The sequence below is a fragment of the Saccostrea cucullata genome, unplaced genomic scaffold (assembly GCF_032062105.1).
Source record: "Saccostrea cucullata isolate Sc308-1 unplaced genomic scaffold, CSIRO_AGI_Scuc_v1 ctg3236, whole genome shotgun sequence".
NCBI classification, from domain to species: Eukaryota; Metazoa; Mollusca; class Bivalvia; order Ostreida; family Ostreidae; genus Saccostrea; species Saccostrea cuccullata.
In genome coordinates, this window is record NW_026917866.1 from 72617 (window position 1) to 92500 (window position 19884).

At 33.4% G+C, this 19884-nt stretch overlaps 1 pseudogene; it reads right to left on the reverse strand.

Annotated features, from left to right (window-relative positions):
- Positions 1-751: 751 nt before the first annotated feature.
- The window catches only part of LOC134256540 (uncharacterized), a 19640-nt pseudogene continuing 507 nt past the window's right edge, over positions 752-19884 (reverse strand).

Genomic DNA, 19884 nt, shown 5'->3' on the forward strand with positions numbered 1-19884 from the left:
CAGCATCTTCAAGTAGTGGAGATTCAATTTTGTTCAAATCATGACCCCCGGGGGTAGGGCGGGGCCACAAAGGCCGTTCAAAGTTTCACATAGAAATACATAGGAAAATTCTTTTAAAATCTTCTTCTCTGGAAACGCAAAGGCATGAATGATCATTTTTAATGGAAGCATCCTCAGGTAGTGTAGATTCAAGTTTGTTCAAATCATGACCCCTGGGGGTAGCTTAGGGCGGGGTCACAACATGGAATTCAAGTTTTACATAGAAACATGTAGAAAAAATCTTTAAAAATCTTCTTTTCAAAAATAGCAAAGCCATGATTAGTCCTATTCATATGGAAGCATTCTCAGAAAGTGTAGATTCAATTTTGTTCAAGTCATGACCCCTGGGAGTTCGGCGGGGCTACAATATAAGTTCAAATGTAAAGGGAAATAAAGCCACAGGTAGTCGAAGAAATATGCAAGCATTCTAGTTCAAGTTTAATCAAATAATACCCTCTCTCTTTTAAGGATTGTTTGGGACCACTGTTGGGTTTCAACTTTTCAATAATAAACTGATTTATGCTTTTTTGCTCAGTTGAGCGATGTGGCCCATGGGCCTCTTGTTTTATATGATTTCTATTTGTACTTCTTTGCATTCACTGCGTATAACAATTAAATTTGATCTTAAATATCTTTATCTTTATCATTTTTTTTATACTCGGAAATCATCGAGGCATTTCTTTTCAAATAATTACACAACTCAATTGAAGCATGTATGTTATTCCTTTATTCTTTCGTAGATTTTAAATTGGTATTTAACACCGTTTTCCTCAAGCACCTCTGATAAACTGAAAAAAAGAATACACCTTACATTTTTATAAAACTCTTTTTCGTTGTCTACGACAAAGAAAGATACAGGATATAAGTCTGAATATTTACAAAAGATAATTGTGTCCTCATTTTGTCGAAAGGGACATTTGTAAAAAAGAAAACATGACATTAAAGCTATTGAAGGTGCATGTATCAAAACATTTAAGTTACGTATTATAGAGTAGAAAGTCCTGATAATTTTTGAAAACTTATGTACAAAAACATACAAAAAATGTTTTCATTGATTCTAAATATTCTTTAATCCATGCACATTAATATATACTAGTATTTTAAATCTGTCATTTTTAGCCAAATTCTTCGATTCCTTAAAAAAAACCTCGTTTTATGTATTTACCTGATCTCTTTATATATTTCTTCATCAAAAAGAATGTATCGGCGGGACACTCCTCCAGTATTTCTGTTAAATATATTCTCTTACAGAAAGGACTTTGCATAGCCTCCTAAAAGAGAAATGGATAGTTCTGTTTGAATAATATTAAAAGTATCAATTGAACATTTTTTTTTTCATCGTATTAAGTTACACATGTGAAGAACTCCATGAGTCGTCAGATAAATCGACACTCTTCTAAATCATAAAGATTGAGAAATAATACATGAGTACATGTATTGTCATGTTGTAAATTTTGAATATACTGGGTGGATGTAAGTAGTCATGTTGTAATTTTTTGGTATTTATTGCCACCCGGTAAATTCAAAATTTACATGACAATGTACACACACACACCCACCCACCCCCTCCCTCCCTCACACATACACACACAGAGGGAGAGGGGAGGGGATAAAAATTTGAACAAATAAAATGAAGGTAGATGGTAAACCTGGAATACATTTTGTCCGCCCATTACCCAGACTGCCTCGAACTGTTTCCGGTTTTCCGGACTGAGACTGAACTGTACTGCTTCGTCAAATGAGGAGACAATTTTATGAACGTCAGGATCCTTCTGTAGGGAACTCCTTGAAAAAGAAATACAAAAAAAATATTAGAATATAATAAAGGTTTTTTGCCCCCCTCCCCCACACACCCCAAAAATATGACCAAATCAATTTTTCATACTATTAAGAAAATCAATAGCATCTATTTTCCTTTAAAAATTAAGAAATACCTTCGATTAAAGGTTCTTTTGTGTAACTGTGGGACAATAGAAATAAGTTATAATTGCAGTTCTAATTTAGGCTAATTAAGGGTGTGGGAAAGTTAAAAACCGACCAAATTTTTTTAAACACAGTCGGACGCGGGAAAGCGTCTTTGGAAATGGGGAAAGCAGAACTGCTTTTTCCTTCATTTTTAATTAATTATTTTACGGAATGAGCTATTTAAGATGTACCCAGCTTCCCTGGTTATAACAATGTTGAACACATTTTTCCTTTTCCTTTGTTCGTTTCCCGTGCCTTCCCATGTTTTCCTTCCTTGAATGCTGACGCATTTTCTATCTGTAAATAACAAATTAAAGCCATATCTTCTAGAGTTCATCTTTGAAGCGCTTTGGTAGGTAGCAAGGTAGAGGCAAAATTTTCTTAATGTAAAACACATGCAATGTGAAACCTTCAAACGTTATATGGCCAAAGTTTTTGCAGAAAAAGGAATCTCTGTTCACTGTTTTCTATGTTTTTCTATATTTTTTTTACATAATACTTTTTGATTATGTCAAACATAGATCTATGTTTGATAACATTTAACTATGACAGAGTGCAGAGGACAGCAATACAAATGAGAATCAAGAATAAAAAAAAACATCTAAAAAAAAATTAACGATAAAAACATAGAGACTGTCTATGACACATTATTATGCTTCCTGTCAGTTTGTCTCTATATAACCCATACCCTACTATTCTCGCATAGTGGTCTAAGGATTTATATAGCGTAAGCATACTATGCCGAAATAGTGCACGGCCTTATTTTCTGAATAAAATTCTTCAATGCACACACCGGGAATCGAACTCGCCACCATAAGGTTGCCAGTCCGATGCCTTATCGATTACGCCACAGAGACGATCACTGATTGGAAGAATTTTATTAAATATATAAACTTAATTAAAACAATTGACACAAGAAGGAGAAAATAGACAAATATTATTTGAAAACAGTTATATTTATTCTAAGGAATCTTAGATAAATGTGTACAACAAAGTTTCAAACTAATTACATACAGATCGTTAGATGAATTGATATCATGGGGTCATTAAAACGCTTTTTCATATAGCGCTTGATTGAAGGATGTAAAAGAAAATTATCAATGTGAATCCACGTCTGTAAACAAATCAGTCTTACTAACAAAACAGAAAATAAAGATGAGTATCTTTGGGACAGAAAATTCTGACTTATTTAGAGAAAATACTAGTAACCAAAATAACTAAGCATGCAACTAATTTTAGCATGAAGATTTTGAATGAGTTTTTGCAAGTGCGCTGTGTTACCACCATTATTTTCAGGAAAAAATCAAATGGATTGCCGCATAAATAATAACAACAGTCAGCATAATAATAACAATAGTGTTGCATTATGCATGTACTATGCCTAAATAGTAGGCAGGGTTTGACACATAGTGCACTCGCCTCCGGCTCGTGCACCATGTGTCAAACCCTGCCTACTATTTAGGCATAGTACATGCATAATGCAACACTATTATATAAATATAAAGGGAAAGAGGCGAGATATATATGTAATAAACTAACTAGCTTACCTGCAGATGAAACTCGTGAGGTCAGCTCCATATAATAATCGTAATCTTTTCTGAAAAAAAAAATAAAGGTGAGAAAAATGAAAAAAAATGGATTTGTGCAGAACTATGTAAAATTTCATGATATTCGATTAATTATCATTGTATCATTAAGTTAAATGCTGACTGACGTTTTTCATACTAATTGTAAGTCCATTATTTTTACAGTGAATTGCCGACGGATTTGTCCGTTATTTTCCAGTCATGACAAAGGAGCACGTGGCGGGTGTGACCGGTGGGCAGGGGGTGCCCCCTCCTCCATGGCACTTGATCCCACCTCCGATGTTTTGGAGGTCCGTGTTTGCTATGTTTCTACTTTGTATAATTGTTTTATTGATTTTTGATCTTGAATACTGTTCGTTATCTCCATATGTTTCATTGTGGCAACGTTTTAAACAGTATAAATTTGCAAGTAAGATATTAAATGAATTCGAATCATGTCAATTTTGAGAGCCAGGTACCTGGAAAAAAACCCAGAAAAAAAACATGATATTTGAGTGAAATAATGAGTAAGGACATCCGATCCTCAGGATATCTCTTTAATTTATAATTTTATTCAAAAAGTCACAAAATAAAGATTGAAATTTTTTCATGCAACAGTTTTCATTTTATGCCTCTTAATATAATGTGATTCAAGATTCTTTGAAGTTTTAAGAAAGGATATGCAAAATGTTAATATTTGTACCTCATACTGGTATTTAAGGAAATCGGAAATTCTTTTAATCTCGGCTTAGATACCAATGTTAATTAGCATGATATGAAATGAGAAGTTATTTATAGCGTTTTTATGATAGGAAACACGTCATACACCTTGCATTATAAAATGATCGAAGAAAATCTGAGAAACTAAAGTACCGAATAAGTATAATTATAATACAATTTCCCTAAAAGGTTGATACCTATGATTTTTATTCCTAAGATGTATTAGTTGATCAATTTTCAATATGACAATTTCCTGTAGGTAGTTCTATTCGAATTTCCTGAAAATCTATTTGAGATTTACTAATTTTTCCTATATAATAAATAACTGTAAAGATGAAGTTTTAAGAAACACCCTTGGTAAATATCCATACCTTTGAGAATTTAGAGACATCTTTTAGACAATTTATATTCATTGTCAGCTGATTTTCAAAATCCGAGTATGTTGGTAAATATGTTTGGTATAATGCATATGTAGGGAAAAGGCGTAATAAGTTTTTAGAACTTTTGCCCAATCCCATGTTATGATTATGTGTTATAAGGGTTTCTAAATGACAAATTATTAATTATGAATATATTTTTATAATTGTTCTATTTCTTTTCGGTCTTGTTTGACATGTGTCGTTGAAGGTTAATTATTGTTTCCATTTGATGTTTACGAAAGGTATTTTTGCACATGTTAGCAATATCTAATTCTTGACATCTGGATCTTTCCTGTCTCACGATATCAATGTCATTTACTCATACTTGTTATCAACTTTATGGTTAGATATTAGGATCGTGTTCTTTTAATATGTTATGCTTAGCTCTACCTAATTTCAGTGTTGTAAATTAATGTCATATGGATTCCCCCTGTTCTTGCAATTTTCTATCCTTAATTTAATTGGCTGGTCGATCAGTACGAAAGTGGGCGGGGTTGTCAAAGATTAGATGTGAGTGAGTTTGTATGTGAGTCAGTTTTGGACCATTCTTTGTTAAATTCAGTTTGTTTAATTTTTGGACAATTCTTTGTAAAACTCGGTTTGTGAAATTTTAGGAAAATTCTTTGTTAAATTCAGTTGTTCTAAATTGCATTTGTGAAATTCATATTTTTGGACTTACAATAAATTCTAAACTTTAAACCTGACTTACCAATTGACAATTTGTTACACCCAATTGTTAAGTATATACAATAAAATATGTTCAGATCAAATCAAAATCCGAGGATCGGACTACCTTAACAAAAATGTTCATGAATTTTTTGTGGAAATTGTTGGGCAAAATACGAATTCCTGAAAATTCTCTCAACTAACAATTGACGCTATTCCAGTTAAGAAATGTACGTAAATCAACTTTATTAGAGTGCACTTATTACACTGTAGAACGTTACTAGTGATATTTTAACTAGAAAGTCACTGGATTTTAAAGTGGCATGGGATTTAATTAAGCCATGAAGCTTAACAGGCATAGTTTAAAACAATTTCTGGCTCGACATGCTATGTTCGGAGGCGTTAAATATTTCTTATAACATATAAAGGTATGGATTAATAAAACTGATGTTCGTTAAAAATCTCTTAGAAAGTTATTTAGGTAGAAACTAAATGTACAGTGAATGTGGTGTCTGTGTGGAGCAAATTGTGGAATTATTTTATTTATAAACAAATTTTAATATCTACTTTTGTTGAGGTGCATGATTGCGCAGATGATAATTTTTGAATTAATTTACGTGTCAAACATAAATGTTTATTGAATCACAGTACTATGACATAAAAAAGTTGTATATGTGAACATGATAAATTGCGTTTCTTACTGAAAACACGTAGAAAAACTACCCGCCTGTTGGAGATCTGCTGGCGGATTATCAGTCAATAGCAGAAATTAAATTCTTATTAGTTGCCTTAGCCTACATGTATGATTTACAGGGGGTCGTGTATGGACAAAACAATAGGCTAATAAATACTTTTCCCTACACACCTACTTTAATACATTACACGAAGCTGTCATAGCTTTAATCATTAGCTGTCCAAGACTCCTGTCCAGGTTTTAGACTACGCCGCTGTGTCAAAGATCGATAGAATTTTTTGTCAACGGAATTCTTCGTTCAGCGTATAGTATGAGTAGGAGAATGCAAAATAAATATATTTTAAAATGTATCCTTCCTTGAAATTAAACGCCACCCCAACCTCGTCCAAAAGTATGGGGTCGGCACAAGAGTCTTACTTGACGTGTCTCCAGGGCAATTTTCCTTTGTATCCAATACCGCGTCCACGGCACATGGCTGCCATTACGTAAATTCCAGGTTCTTCCATCTCGTTCCAATTAACTCTAGCACTGTTGGCTGATTAAAGTTAAACAAAGGTTTATTTTATCTGCAGGGTATGTCAAGCCGTTTTGTCTGTCTGATAGTCTGCATTATTTGTAATATGGAAGATATGGTCGAATAGCGCTGCAATCGAAGGTAACAGCTGGTTTAGCTCGATCGACGACTATTGGACTAGGATGAAATTGGTTCTTTCTTTATAACAGTGTCAAAATAACAGTTGTGTGTATCTGCTTCGGTTGATATCAGTTTTGTGGATAATTAAAACTGCAACATGTGTACATCATGCACATTTACGAAGTACATGTATATTAGAGACCATTGTAAAAGCTTTGCTGTTATACATGTACATTAATCCCAGTTAAGATTCTGCAACGGCGTCAGTCCAAATATCTAGCCCAGCAGAATCTCAACAGGGATTAACATGTACATGTATTACTTGAAGGTCAAGACAAACTTGGTCTGTTAAATTTTTAAAACATAGCTTTAGTACATTTTTCAAGAATTTCTTATACTATTATCTGATTATGGCCTTGTCCTACCCCAGGGCACATGAATTGTAAAATGGCCTGAGTTGGGAATGACCTTGTTCAATTGACCTTGGTAAAATGTACATCATATTTCACTTTTAAAATAATTTCAAGCTTGACCTTTATTTTTCCCAGAGGTCATCTACCCTAGTTAATGGGCATTTGCTCTAGATTTTCAGAGTAAGGAGTTGATCTTTTCTTAGTGGACTGAAATCCAACTACATGGCCTTTCAATAAGGCTGTATACAAAGAACTCCTGTTTCACAGTAGGTGCTGCCACGAAAAAAGTCTTTATTTATTTGAAGTCATAACTCAGAGTCATAAGTGAAAACTAACAAAGAATCTTTTTTTTTTATTTCAAAAATATGTCAAGAAAATAAACACTGGAAAACATTTTACAGCTGTAAAGTATCCTGTATTCAAAGGTTTTCATTTCTCTTTAATATATACTACTATATAATTTTTTTTTAAACGTGTACATACCAGAGACGTACAAAATAAAAGAAAGTGCACCTTTCACCTCTTTCAATCTTTTCACTGCTTTTAAAGCTAACTGTTACATTTCACATCAACATTTTAAATTTGAATTTTTTGCAAAGGTTAGTCTTATAAATTAATACAACATATATAAGCACCATCAAACAATGTTTTATGCTTAGCCTACACAAACAGTGAAACTTCAACTTTGTATCTTTTCATAAACTTCAAATACAAAGTCTATATTTTTCTCTGTCATTCTTCCTTTTGGCACATCTTCACAGCTGAAAAAAAAAAATTACCTCACTCATTGTGTAATACTAGTTATCCAGGTTCAATCAAGGGTGAATCTGGATTAACCCGGAGTTTTATCCATACACCCTGAGGCCAAAGAGTGTATGGAATACAACCCCGGGTAAATCCCCGTACGCCCTTAATTGGACCTGGATAACAAATTTATTTCCTATGTTCCCAAATAAATTCTTTGTAAACATCAAAGGCTAGTAAACTGTGTCACAACCTATCAATAAGATTTACTTAAAACAATCAAATGCTTTCTTTGTTTGTTGTTACTGGAATTAACGCAAGCAGCTGTTGCAGAAAAAATACATAAACCCGCGTAAGCGGGTTATGTAAATTTTTCTGCAATAGCTGCAACCGTTAATTCCAGTAATAACAAACAAAGAAAGACATTTTACTGTTTATATTTACATGTATATCTGTTTAAATAATCATTTAAAGTAGGATTAAAAAAATTAATTAATGATGTGAACGTCTTTATACGTTTCATTGATGGAACAGCCTCTGATCAAGAAATCTGTACAAGCGACATGCTTAATGTAGTTCATGCAGTGATTAACGCAATGGGTTTTCTAAAGAAATAAAGGAGAAAATATTCAGTGGATGATAATATTACAAACATGTACTACAATGCATCGTGACGTCATGTGATTTGCTTTTCATCGTAGAAAAACTGCATTGTGACTTCATGTTTTATTTATTCCCGGCTCAAGTGGGGTGCATGGAAATTTACACCAGACTTTGTAACCAATCAAATTTCGTGTTACAATTGCAAGCTACATAGGAAATAACATCTGTTATTTGTTCAATTGTTTGCATTTTGTTTAACTTCTCTCTTGAGAATATTTCTTTTATATGGAAATGCCATCACCTGCCAGTGAAGGGCTGCAAATTGGGTTCTACACTCTGCTCTTAAGGCCATTGAGCAATGAGGGATGTTTTACATGCCTGTGCCTTATGTGACATGGGACCTTTGTTTAAACGGTCTCATTTGAAGGACTGGTCTCCATGTTCCAAAATGGGATTTGAAACCAGAGACCAGAAAGTAAGGATAAAAACCTCACTCTGCAACTCTATAGCAAATGCTCTAACCACTGCGCTTGGCAGGTGACAACAAGCTCAAATACCCCACGCTCCCCCAAAACTCAAAGTGCTGAAATTCCTGGAAAAAATAAAGGAATCGGAATTTCCCGAAAATATGCACATCTACACATTGTGTCCTAATGTCTGCAAAGGTTGACCAAATTCTGTGCAGTGGTTTATGAGGAGTTGCACTGACAACTGCTCATCTCTATGTTCAAGATATGGCCAAAAATCTAAAATGAAAAGTGCCGAAATTCCCTGAAAATTCAATGAATCAAATTTTCCTAGTAATATGCACATCTACACACTGTGCACTAAATATCTGCACAGGTTGACCAAATTTTGTGCAGCAGCTTATGAGGAGTTGCACTGACAAACTATTCATCTCTATATTCAAGATATGGCCAACAATCTAAGTTGAAAAGTGTGGAAATTCCCTGTAAAAATAAAGAAATCAGAATTTCCTGGTAATATGCAAGTCTACATACTGTGTCCTAAATATCTGCAAAGTTTGACGAAATTCTGTGCAGTGGTTTAATGGGTTTAAGAGGAGTTGCGCTGACAAAAAAACAGGACTGACGGACACCTTGACTGACTGATTGACCTACTGACACTCTGACTGACTGACTGACTGAGTGAGTACTGACTGACTGACTGATCAAAAACATTATACCTATTCATATGGTATAGCTACATTATGGTCATAAAATGGTGCATTCTCTCACACGAGTACAATAATGATGATAAAAATATTGCTACCCTAAGAGACATGAGCTCACAAGTTTGTAACGAATATATTCCTTCATAGTGAGGGAATAATTATTAAACTACTAAGATTAATTATTTTCTTACTTAACTTCAAAGGTTTAAGTAACCTTGAATTATCTTCTTACTAGACATATAAAATCTAAACCTTATTTATTTTATGCAGAAATTCATAAATCTGATTTTCTACTTACTTTTCAATCTTTTTGAAGACGTTGCAGTCAAATTCTGGAAGGAATGTGTCACAGTCAAAATCTGCCAGCACACGGGTCAGGTAAATCCTGCAGGGGTAGTCAGACTCCAGGGCGGCCTAAAATTAACAGTAATTTTTACCCTGGTGCTTAAAAATAACATAAAAGTATGTGTATATCAGGCATGATAATGAAAAGCTTGTCATCTATAAAGTACATCAGGGTACACGTCTGTGAATATATCATACGTACATGTAAATGGTATTGAAAAGCCTGCTGCTTAAAATAGTATTAAAGTATGTGAACAATGTAAAGGTGGTTATATTGGGGGTAGAAAAGTTTAACGACTTTTTTTTATCTCAAATAATTGAAGACTGAAAACTTTGAAGATTTTTTTTACCCTGTGCTTAAAAATAACATAAAAGTATGTGTATAAAAGGCATGATACCCTAACCAATTTCTGCATACGAGTATTGACGACATAGCCCATAGTATGTCAAATCATTATTAAAGGGTAGCTTTTCAAGTTTGAGTTCAAGAAAAAATAGAAAAAGATGGCAAGATTATCAAAAGATCTTTCAGCTGGTATTGATGCGACCCACTAATGTAACAACTTTTTTCATAAAATTGACAGAAATAAATACCTCCTCCACATCTGTACCAACTCTAAATACTTAAAAAGTTATTAAAATTTAAAAAACAAATGGATAAAAGGAAGTTTTTGTTTGCACAGTATTTAAATTGTCAGATGATAATGACCAAGGCAAGAAACCAGCTTGGTGGAAATTACAGTGTACAGTATAATGGAGATGTTTAAAATGTGTTTGACTAATTTATCAATCAAAGATCCAACTGCAATGGATACTTTTTTGATTATATGCTGTTAGTCAGAGTTATTATCTGTTTGGAATCGAGATTCGCAAAATAAAATGAGATTCTTAAGGTAGACAACGTAGTATGATTACATTTAACATATGTATGTATTCCTACAAATACTCAATTCTTTGCTTACTTTTTTTTTTACTACATGTAACATCGCTATAGCCTCATTGTGACTTCACGTTAGCTCGGTGTATATTTCTATATTTGCGTATACACGAAAATGGTATTGGTATTTATATCAATTTCACAATTGGCTTAGTAGAAAAACACAGCAAATGTAAATATTTTTTAAGTTTTAAAAAGGTGCTTTTAGTGCATTCTGCCATGGAAAAACTTCACAACACATGAACAGTTAGTAGTTTTAATTCTTAAGTATTTTTCCCCCATAGCAATAACTAAAGCTGTCAACATCTTCAAAAAAAAACTTACTTGATAGACAGAGCTTCCACCAATAATGTGAACACCCTCAACCTTGTCAGCTAGGATGCCATTTCCAGTTACCATGGAAACAGCTTCATCCAAACATTTAGCTACATAAGTTCCCTCTGGTGCGTGGCTATAAATATCAATAATATGATAAAAAGACATGAAGCCCATGGGCCACATCGCTCACCTGAGCACTAAGGGTAGGAAAAAGTAGAAAATGGATTTTTATTGTAAAATTTAAATCCAAAAGTAGTCCCATGACCAATCATGGATTTGCTATTTTTTAGAAAATGATTTTTAAAGAAATTTCCTATATATATCTTTAAAAACTTTGCTTACCATAATTTACACTCAGCATGCTTATTTTGAACAAATTTGAATCTACACTACTTGAGCATATTCCATATAAATATGAGAATTATGCTTTGTCATTCTTGAGAAGAAGATGTTTAAAGAATTTTCCTATATATTTCTATGTAAAACTTTGGCAGGCCATTTTGGCCCCGCCCTACCCCCGGGGGAACCATGATTTGAACAAACTTGAAACACTACCTGAGAATTTTTAATAAATATGATGAATTATGGCTTTGATTCTTGAAGAAGATTTAAAGAATTTTAAATTATTTCTATGTAAAACTTTGGTCGGCCATTGTGGCCCCGCCCTACCCCCGGGGGTCATGATTTAACATTTTTGAATCTACACTACCTGAACATGCTTCCATATAATATATATGAATTATGGCTTTGTCATTCAAAGGAAAAGATTTTTAAAGAATTTTCTATATATTTCTATATAAAACTTTGAGTCGGCCTAATTTTGGAAGCCCTAACCCAGGGGTCATGATTTGAACAAACTTGAATCTACACTACCTGAACATGCTTCCATATTAATATGATGAATTATGGCTACATCAATCTTGAGAAGAAGGTTTTTAAAGAATTTTCCTATATATTTCTATGTAAAAATTTGGTCGGCCATTTTGGCCCCGCCCTACCCCCAGGGGCCATAATTTGAACAATTTTGGAAATCTACACTACCTGAACATGCTTCCATATAAATTGATGAATTATGGCTTTGTCATTCTTGAGAAGAAGATTTTTAAAGAATTTTCCTATATATTTCTATAAAACTTTATATCGGCCATTTTGGCCCCGAACCCCTGACCCGGGGGTCATGAATTTCACAAATTTTGAATCTACACTACCTGAACATGCTTCCATATAAATATGATGAATTATGGCTTTGTCATTCTTGAGAAGAAGATTTTTAAAGAATTTTCCTATATATTTCTATGTAAAACTATATAGCCCCACCATTTACCCCGCCCTACCCCCAGGGGTCAATAATTTGAACAAACTTGAATCTACACTACCTATTCAACATAACTATTCCCCAACAGTTTCATCTTTCCTGGCACAGAAAAGAAAGAAGAAGATTTTTAAAATATGCCACTAAATTTTATATAATTCCCAATATCTCCCCTTGAATGAGGGCGTGGCCCTTCAATTTGAAAAACTTCATTTTCCCCTTCACCCAAGGATACTTTGTGGCAAGTTTGGTTAATGCCCAGTGGTTCTTGAGAAGAAGTCGAAAATGTGAAAAGTTTACAGACAGACAGACAGACAGACACTATATAACGTTTACGCCGGACAAAATGTGATCAGAAAAGCTCACTTGAGCCTTCGGCTCAGGTGAGCTAATAACAAAAAATATTGTCCATATCAAGAATGCATGGCAACATTACAAGGACCATGTTTTGATTAAAGGTAAACTTGTCAGGAACTACAGTGGCTGGAACGTTATTGTTGACAACTTAACCGAACGATCACGTTACACGCACGATTAAACCTGATACACGAACGATCTTTCACGTTCACGATTCTACACGTTACATGATCTTACACGATTGCTAACGCAACCGCACGATTCTTCACGCAAAATAGTTCAAATTATTTAGGAATCGATATTTCCAAAAACGAAATACGGCTTTATATTGATTTTAGATTCAAAGAATTATCAATAATATATCATCGACTTTGAAAAAAAAACAGAAATGGGTATTTTAAAAAATACATGTAAGATTTTTTTTATTATTTTAGATAATAAATAATTATTTAAATATTTCTCTGACATAAGAAAACAGATTTTTTGTTCTATCAGAAGATAGTAGTAGGTGGACCGTAAAATTTGAATGAATTGGATTTCATAATATGTAGAATGGGGGATACGATTGGGAAAAAATGGCAGCATTGAGTGACTCAACTTAAAAGTTATATCTATATGTTTTCATTACTTCAAAATGTTGATGAATCTCTAAATCATGAAAAACGACATTGCAAATTATTGTTTTACTTTAAACATTATTTAAAAGTAAGCTACAGAGATAAACACTGTTAAACAAAACCCCGAAAATCATGTGCGTGACGTACATGTACATTCGCCGACTAAACATTTATGTTAGCTTTGAATTTGTAAAAATATATATATATATTTTTTTGATTATTTGAAAAATTAAAAAAAAAATATCTTAAGAAAAATATAGTAAAACATCTTAGTACGGTATATCACAATAAGTCACGCTATTTGACGAGAACATACTATTGTACGACTTACTATATTGCTTGTTTACAAGCAATAGTTAGTGCGTTCCGCATTCAATTATGTAAGCTGCGCTTTATTTCCTTGTTTGGATTACAAAATAAAATATAAACGAAATACTTGTTTCACAGATAACATTCGGATAAAAACTTACAAAACGAAATTTACACGTTTCTAAACGCACGTTCACGCACGATTAAAATCGCAAATGATAAAAAGTTACACAACGATCTCGCACGTTACACAAACGAACGCACGATGCACGAACGATTCTACACGATTGGTTTGTCAACAATAACGTTCCAGCCACTGTAGCAATGTCTCTCAAGAACATGTTGAATGGAAATGCTTCCATACAAGTACACCTAATGAGAATTTAATCTGAATTTTTACAAACTTATTATTTAAACATGATAAATGTGATTCCTGTGCATCTTAAAGAAAATTTGACCAGCGATAAATTGGATGTGGGAGACATTTTCTAATCCAAATTTGTCTATTACAAAAAATTTAAATGAAAATAAAATTTTGTCTTTCATAGTTATATTGCCAAGTATTAATAGAGAGCACAGTGAGCGCTGCAAGGCACCACTAACAGTGCTAGCTCTAATGACAACACCTGGGTGAAGTGAAAATTCGGACTTAAAGATTAATCCAAAGAAATTTTTTTCCCCAAGTTATTTCTAGACCCATAATGCATCGCTTCCTAAAGCTATGTTCTCGCAAGAATAGCAACAAAAGTTCAACAAAAAGTAAACTCAATTTGATTTTAAGAATATATTGGAGATAAATTGTGAATAAAACATTCTTCATTTTACGTCAGCACTGCTCAGGCTGCAGTTTGGTAAGGCAACTTGAATAGGAAGTCATGTGATGTCAGGATCTAGACACACCAAATGTCATGAGCAGTTTGAGCAGCCTGATCTAAATCAAAACTGAATGAGTATCTGCACTCGCCCTAACTGTCACACCGTCAACATATAATATATATTTGTTTTAGAGGGGCTCAACAGTTGTAGTACTTAGTAGTAGTTCATAAGAAAATATTTGATTCACCCCACCCTACCCTTTTCAAGTTACCAGTTACTGTACCCTGAAAAAATTCACTGACCCAGTTTTAGCTCAGAAAATAAATCAGTACTGACCTCTTGGTACTCAGAATATTTTTTTTATGATTAAGGTGACTCATTAGTTGTACTTTCTAGTAGTATTTTCAATATAAAATGCTCTAGTCACCCCGCCCCCTACACTTCAGTGGTCCAGGGTGAGACAAATAGAAAATTTATTGAAACTGACCTCATGGTTGTACTCAGAATTATATTTATCCTGTTGGGCAGAGGACGGAATTTCTCCGGGATGGAAAACCATGTCTTTCTTCCCATCACTACTGCATTCTTCTTATCTACAAATTAACTGTCTTGGTCATATCTGATGATGATGATCTACTGTTTGTTTTCAAATTTAAAGATCATAATTCTTTTAAAAAAATTTCAAAAGAATGTTGAGATTTATGTTACAAATATAATTTTTTTTTACAACAACTGAAATAAATATGAGATTCAGTGTTGAAATTTGTATCAGAAAATTGCCGTAAGGAGAATTTTTTTCTGGTTCATTTCATTTTTGCTTAACCTCATGTACATACCTGCATCTTTTGTTTGTGTTGTAATTTTCTTAAAAAATTCCATATCCTTCCTGCAAATGATACAACACTTAGAAAGGATTAAATCAGAAAAGCATTAAAAATCTCTGAAGCATAAATATACAGCTGGCAGCATGACCATTGAAATAGTTATATATAATTAAGAAATAAAGTCCACGTTTTTGTGAATGTTGCAGGTTAACCTCCGAGCTGAGACATTAGCCGAGGCTTTTATCTTTCAAACAACATTGCGAGACCAAGGAGGTTACCCTGCATCATTCACGACAACAAAGACTTTATTTCTATTCTACTAAGATCCCTTGATATGCTAAAATACGGCTGATTGTTTCTTCTACAGTGAAACGAATTAGATCACCATGTCTTGATTACACAATTCCATTTAACACCACAGGAAAAATGTGTTTGCTTACCAGTGTATGGAAATCAGACAATTTGAGCTTTCGTTGCATTAAAAAGTAGCCTTTTTAAATTACAAATTTGTCCGTTCATGTAATTTGTATTGATTAATTTTAATGAATATACAATAACAAAATCACTTTCCTGTTTACTAGAATCATGTTGTTTAAATGTGTAGGGAGTTCCATGGAATAGCACGCTTAGCTATAAAAAGCGACATTCATCAGGAACTTTAAACAATTTACAGTGTTTATACTGCAAAAGACGATACATTGATGTGGTCTAAACAAGTATTTCATTCTACTACCAAACATGCATTTGAATTCTTCAAGTTTGATACTTGTTTCTGATCTGATAATGTTTTGATGATGTTTGTGATTTATTGGAGAATAATGTCTGCAGCATTTCTTTGATCTCCGCAATAATCGTGGTAATATCTTATATAAACTATAGTTTCCGAAGAGGTGTTATTGTCACTTGTGAAAGTGTAACAGTATGTAGGTACACTGTACACTTCACAATGCACTGACCAGTACAAAATGAGAATACAATGTGACAATATCCTAGCACATAGCCATACTTTTCGCTCACGCATTGTCACTTGGGAAATTGCATCAGAATGTTCATAAAAATGTACTCTCTGCCTGGTGGTCATGCATTATTTACAACATGCCAGTTTGCTAGCACACAACACACCATCAGTCCATTACCATACCACAACTTTATACAACATGCCATATATATCCCTAACACACAACATGCTGTCACGCTTACGCAACTTAACACAAACATGCTGCTGGGCTAACAAGCAATAAATTATGTAAAGTTGCAAAAGTATGTTGTTTTTAGTTTGATTAATGTGACGGCATGTTGTGTTCACATGACAGTTTAAAAGGGAGCTGTGTGTTAGCTCGTCCATGAGTTGTATCCAAACACACTGTTATACTTGTCTAATGACTTTTGAAAATCTCCCAGTCAGGACAACAAGTTATCATACAATTAAAGTATATCATTGAGGGTGTTAGCAAGATTCCAGTTTCTCAAGACCTGGACTGTTTCTTGAGGCACAGCTGAGAAATAAACCTGGTCGAGGGGAACTGGAATCTCGCTAACTCCCTCAATGATATACTTTTTAACTGTTTCATTATATTGATACAAAAGTAAAAAAAAATTAAATGTGAAAGAGAATTACGACAGGAAATTAGCTTTCAGACTGGGATTAGCTCACTTGACTTGTGCATGGGGATTTCCCCTTTCAATTTCATTTCTGGCTAGTATTTAACTGTCATTCGGAACTCCTCAAATTTTTTTGCTCGGTACTTACATGAGGTCCCTCGATTGTTTTGTTGTTGTTAAAAGCCGTTAAAATATTATACCGATAAAAAAAAGTAAAATCTAGTGAATTATAGATATTAACTGGAAATTAGCTTCCAAATGAGGGATTAACTAATATGACTTATGCACGGGGATTAGTCCATTCGCAATGATTTCAAGGGAATAATTCACATTTTACTACCTAATTTTTATATAGAAAAAATCAGTAGAGGTATTAATAATGAAAACAATTAATACTAGTTCAGTCAGGGTGAAAACACTGAGAGGGGGCTGTTTATTAGCTTGTCCATGTGTTGTATTAATGCATGACTTTTGAAAATCTCCTGGAGTCCCTTTCAGGACAATATGTTAAAATATTTCATTATACCTCTACTGATTTTTTCCTAGTATATAAAAGTAAGGCAGTAAAATGTGAATAATTCCCTACAAATCTCAGTGAATGGACTAATTCTTGGTGTGTTAGTTAAATGATCTAATCCCTGCTTCGGAAGCTAATTCCCAGCTAGGTTATCCTTATACTGTAGATTTTACTTTTGTATCAGCCTTATATGTTAATGGACTAATTCCCCTGTGTTAGTCTTGAAGCTTATTCCCCGCCATTCGTAATCCTCTATTTGTATCGGTACAATAAAACAGTTAAAAAGTATATCACTGAGGGAGTATTAAGCAAGATGAATCTTGCTTACTCCCTCAATGATATACTTTAACCTGTTAACTGTATAATAAGTTATAGCTCAACTATATTTAATAATTATTCAGATCATGTGACACAGAGCATGTGTTATACAATATGCTCACGAACTTCATCATACTTTTAGGTTTCCATTGAAGTAAAGAAGAAATGAGTATGCCTAAACTCTTTTTTATATCCATGATATCTGAGACGTGATAGTTAATCTCCTAGAACAGGTCCAGTACAATCACTAGATTTAGCTACGTAGGTAGAATTACCTACGTAGCTTTATTTACCTACCTCAGGTAGCTTTATTTAGCTATTTCAAGGTAAGTTTTCAAAAGTTTTCATTTTATTAAAAAAAGACAAAAAGTCGCAATTAAATGACTATTGATATTTATACTACGGAGGCTTTAAAAACAATCCAAAGCAGAGATAAGTTTATACATTGCTGAGTTTGGACAATTTAGAGCAAAACATGTAATTCCATTGTTTGGTTAACTGTCCTGTCTATTAGCATGATTAGGCGCGGTGAGGCATGACTGAGTATGATTACTTCACATTGTGCTGAATAATTACCAGGTCAAGCACAATACCCCGATAAAGGTATATATCTTGATAAAGCTATATAGCTTTATCAAGGTATCTAAAATACCTTGATCAAGGTATTTTATGTAATGAAAATTCAAAAAAATTCTTTAAAAATTAATTACTGAAAGTCGAGTTCTGAGTTGTTGTCAGTAAATTCACCCATGCATGTAAAATACTCAAACACAAACAAATCAGTATAAAAATGTGTCGTGTGAGGAGACGTTATTTAATGCTTTCTTTTTGATACCAGTGTTTTTCATGCACAAGTAGACACACAGACAAAAACTCAGAACTCGACTTTCAGTATTTAATTTTTAAAGAATTTTTTTGAATTTTCATTTCATGAAATACCTTGATCAAGGTACATGTATTTTAAATACCTTGATAAACAGTCCAGTCCAATACGAAAAATCGTAATATTACTAAAATTCGTAATATAAGCAATTTCTGACTCTTCTAAGAGTTACTTCCCTTTTTTCTGATACAACCTCCTTGTTATGTTTCATCAGAGATTATATGTCTCTGGTTTCATCAAATCATCGTGGATATGCATGTATTTTCTTTGTTTTGATGCATTTGATCCAAGTGCATGCAGAGTCAGAGCCTCGTGAAAGTTGTACAAGTTATATCCCGTAACATCTCGTTGTTGGAGACGAGGGTCTGATTTTTATGGTAGACTTCGGAAAAAATATAAGGAGTTCGGGGATTATAGACCATTGTGGCAAGATTGAGGATACAATGAAGTTTTATGGAAAATTGTTTCCATCCCTGGGAAAATTCTTATAAAAGAAAAATAAAACAAAATTTTCACTCACCCATTACTACTGTTACTTTCTTCTTACATTTTCATACTTTTCGATAGACGTCACTGACCGAAATGACCACGTGATACTAGTACCATTGGGGCATAATGTATTTCTGACGTCATACTTTCCTTAACACCATTCAGTTTCTTTCAATGCTTTGTTTGTCTTACATTACGAAAACTCGTAATATAGTCTAGAGCTCACAACTTGCTATATTACGAGTTTTCGTAATTTAACTATATTACGAAAAAGAGTAATATAAGAATAATATTACGATATTCTGTAATATTACGATTTTTCGTATTGGACTGGACTGATAAAGCTATATAGCTTTATCAAGCTATATACCTTTATCGGGGTATTGTGCTGGACCTGATTACCGACTTATTATCGTATTAACCACTGTTAACCGGAACTGGACTTCTTCGTCATTTCATTCAAGGAGTAACTATTCTAACTGTCATACATAGCCACAAAACTTTCAGAACTTTGATTGTAATTGCGCAGAAAAAGACATTTTTCCAAGAGGGATTTTTTCATGAGTTGTTTTCAGATGAGTTCAAAGTTGAAAATGATCACTGT